Source organism: Rosa rugosa, chromosome 2, assembly GCF_958449725.1.
Source record: "Rosa rugosa chromosome 2, drRosRugo1.1, whole genome shotgun sequence".
NCBI lineage: Eukaryota > Viridiplantae > Streptophyta > Magnoliopsida > Rosales > Rosaceae > Rosa > Rosa rugosa.
The window spans coordinates 65,995,119-65,999,310 of NC_084821.1; the positions used below are offsets into that span (position 1 = coordinate 65,995,119).

At 39.5% G+C, this 4,192-nt stretch overlaps 1 long non-coding RNA gene across 1 annotated transcript; it reads right to left on the bottom strand.

Moving 5' to 3' along the window:
- Window positions 1-355: 355 nt before the first annotated feature.
- LOC133733972 (uncharacterized) lies at window positions 356-1,115 on the bottom strand. The gene is made up of 2 exons (XR_009857995.1): window positions 795-1,115; window positions 356-691 (listed from the first exon to the last, which is right to left on the bottom strand). It is a non-coding gene; the product is annotated as an uncharacterized LOC133733972 (long non-coding RNA).
- Window positions 1,116-4,192: the final 3,077 nt, after the last annotated feature.

Consider the following 4,192-nt stretch of genomic DNA (forward strand, 5'->3'; position numbering starts at 1 on the left):
GTGACTGTGTCTGTGAGTACAATCAGATCCATTGTAATGGTAGTAGCATCTGCATTATAAAGAGTAACAGTAAATCCACTAGAGACGAGGGGCATGCACGTACACACTGCATTTCAAGTCTTCTACTGGGTTTTCTTATCAAGGTACTTGTGGTTCTGTTAGATTGTGAAAAACTGCAAAACCAGCCATGACCATCTATTTCTAGTTTTAATTTGGGCCTAGTCATGCCATCACATTGATTTTGGATCGGATTGTCAGGAAGCAGTGCATTAGTATTCCATATAATTAGATTCTTTCAGCTTGTGGGAGATCGAAAAACATCTTTGATAAGTACTGTTTCGTATGATAAAAAATGTAAGAGCAACAATCTTTTTTATTTTCTGCATGTGTTGAATGAATAATACAATGCTGAGTGCTATGTATACATACATATCTCAGCCACTCAACTATATATACGGGTGTACTCTTTGAACACAGTTATTACTAATCTAACTAGCTAGCTACTAGAACCACTTGTTAGATCATAAACTAGCTAGATGATCATTTGTAGCCTTTCCTGTGCCTGCTAGCTAGCTTGATTAGGTTCTTGACTGTACTCATCAAAGCTCAACTTGAACTTCAAAGCTCAACTTGAACTTCAAAGAACCTAGCTTCCTTGCAGCCCTAGCTAGTTTCGACTACAGTGCTCAGTCTATTTTCAAATTATAATTAATACAAAACAAAAACAAATATTAGAGACAAATATTAAGATAGTAAACATATATGCTTTATTATATAATTGCATTACTGACCACCTTTCTAGCTTGTAGGTCAAGTACCAAAGAGTGTGCATGTGCACCATTGATGCTGCGGGCGGGCTATATAAGGACTTACATGGTAGAGTAATTGAATTTCAGGGCAATTCTCCTTTGGCTGAAAGCAGGGCCAGTTAACAGTCAAGTAAATGCACCATAAATATTTCTGCCAAGGGAGAATTACCCTGTTATTCATCTCTACCTTAAGCGCTATCGATCCTTATGATTTGCAGTGTCCCCCATGGCATGCGTTGTTGCAGAGTTGAATTGCATGCCATGGCTTTTATCGGGTTGCGAAATTCGCACATTGGAGATGGATATTCCATGGAAAGTACTGACCAGTATATGCCATGGCATCATTCTCTATCTCTTTCTGCGTTATATATTGCTTTCATGGTCCCCTCAACTCTTTCCGAGCCTTAACTAGGTTTTTGCGTGTATTAGCTACCGCAGGTACTTTTTTAATAAACTCAGACTAAAACATAAGAATAAGAAGTACGTAGCTACCAGGAGATGTTTGATCAGTTCGCTAATCTGATATTTTTCATTATCTTCAATCGATCTTCATATCAGGTTGCTGTCATCGTCATAATCTTCAAGCAGAGGCAAACACAGACCACCTGTTCTCCGATAATGCTCAATTAATAGCAGCTGTAGAGAGGACCAAAGGTCAAACACAGACCACCTGTTCTCCAAGATTACTATCATACAATTTTTTTCCAGGTAATCTAATTCCTCTTAACCCTTCCCAATACAGAAAAGTTGCACCAAATAAAGTCACAAGCAGTCAAGCACACACTACCACAAAATTCTCTCTAGCTGTTCCATGGCACGAACATGTATTTGTGACCGGAATTGGTTAGGGTTGACTAGGCACAACTTGGTTGAAAATTTATTGCAATCTCTAAGTGATAAGGTTGAATAGTTAAATGTCACGCCAAATCCTTAATATTTCATGACAAGCTTACGTACATCGAACAGTGAAGGACCTGGTTTGACATATAGTCGACAAAAGATCTAGTCACACATATGGTCACAAATTAATTAAGAATTTCTCTTCTGATTAGGAGACCAAGACGCACTATGATTAGGAGATCAGAATAGTTACCTCTAAGGATTTTACTTATGAGCAAATCAACCAAGAGTTCTAGACGCACTAGATAGAACATCACACACTTAAGCCTTGTAAAGAAAGACGATACTAGAAGGGTTTATTAAGACTTAAGATTTCAACGGCTTAATTCTATTTGATGAATAGGGTCAAAATCCACCACACACTGAAATAGCGAACAGCCAAAAACCTAAGGTTGGCGATCAGTAGCATTTGTCAATTAATAACAGAAATAAAGGAAATAATCAAGGTCTAATATTTGCATGGATACGCTGAAGAAAGCGGTCGCATATGCTGCGGAGTGAAATACCATTTTCATTCCTCCTGGAGGTTCCCTATCCATATCCCTATCCCTAGCCAGCTTTTCTCAATCATGGGATTGTGGTCCATTTAATTTCCTGTGCTATCTATCACAATATTTTTGCTCAGCCATCTTTCTCTTCCGCTTTGTGGTTGGCCGGGCATCCTCCAGCTATCCATCATTAAAACTTTACAAAGGTATGCATATATGAGCGACACGGATGACGTGCAGGCGACATTTCTACTGATAAATTCGATGCCAGATCGATTTCCGCATAACAGGGGAACATTCCATTGGATCGATCTCCCCCTTAATGTCAAAGTCCTCTTTGTTTTTCCTTTCTCGATCAGTTCTTTAACTTCTTTCCAATTCGCATATGAGAATATCTATCGGAATATCACGACACTAATCTAGCTGTTTCAGTACTACCTTGACATTTCCATATCCCCTTGAAGTCTTGCTTATAAATTTCTACACATTGATCATGTGGCGCATTGAGGTGAGTAGAGAAGTAGTGGTAAAACTTGGATTTAAAAGTATACAACATTGTATTTCATAAAAGAAAATGTAGTGAGTAGAGTGGGATTGTTTAAAATATGTGTGATTATTGAATAATCCAAGACTCCAAGAGTTGGGCAACTGCTTGCCATGAGACTCGATAAGTGAGAGTCTATTATGGTGTATAACAAGTGAAGGCTCTCGGTAAATTGACAAGAGGCTTTAATAGGATAAAATTTCACTCTTTTGACGCTTAAAGTGATTGAGTACAATACAATGAAACGTATATAGGATAAAGAAAATTTGGGAAGTTGTTTCAAAGTGAGTTGACATTTCAGGTCAAGCAAGATGCAGTTAGGTGGCAGCTCGATTGCCCAATAAAGGGGCGGACAATTTGACACCGAAAAATCAAAAACATAACCCGGTCATAACCGCGTAGAACCAACGAGAAGAAACCGGAACCGGACCTAACCGGTTGATCGATACCGGAAACCAAACCGAACTGATCATCTCGATGCCTGTTTTCAGTTTTATACAGTAAAAAAAAATCAGTTTTTAATGTTTTATTACTTGTCAAGTTTTTATTGGTTATTAGTGCTTAAAGAGCAATATAAAAGGGCTGTGAAATATCTGAAAAATCTCTCTCTCTCTCTCTCTCTCTCTCTCTCTCTCTCTCTCTCTCTCTCTCTCTCTCTCTCTCTCTCTCTCTCTCTCTCTCTCTCTCTCTCTCTCTCTCCTTTTGTAGCCTTTGTTGCGACTTCTTTTTTTCATTCTTCTTTATTTTCTTTTATGAGTAACTAGGTATTTATTAGTTAGGGGGACGCCTGAAGCTCGATGATTTGGTCTTTGATTTTATTTTCTTTTAATTCAAGATGAGACTTTAGTTTTGTAATACCCGAAAAATTCAAATTAATGTCCGATGACATTTTGGAAATGATTTCGTAGGCGTGGGCACGAATACGAAGCTTGAAGGAGTTGTGGAATTAGTTCGAACGATTTTATTTCGAAAACGAACGTTATTTAGGGGGTCTTGAAAAGTGACTTCTTATACGTACAGAATTTGGGAAAACTTTCTTCATGAAAGTTGTAGAGCTCGTCGATACGATCTCGTGCATATGTGGAACGCAATATTCGGAGTTCGTATGAATAAGTTATGAATATTTGAAAATTGGGAATTTTCTATAAATATCAAAAAAAATGTTGACTTTTTTCATTAAGGACGAAACTTTTCTGTTTTTGCGGAATAGTCCCCCGGATTCTCTCTCTCTCTCTCGATCGAAACCCTCAGACCCGGCGGGTCGTGTTCGACCCGACCCGGCTGGTTCTCTCCCCTCCGGCCTCCTCCAGCCCCGGACCCGGACTCCTCCGTGATCGCCGCTCCACGCCCAGCCGTCCCCTCCCATCGCTTCGCCCAGACGCTGCTCCAAAAGCTGGATCGAAGCCACCCAGACTCTTGATTCGGACCCGGCCGGAAAACCACTTTTCCGG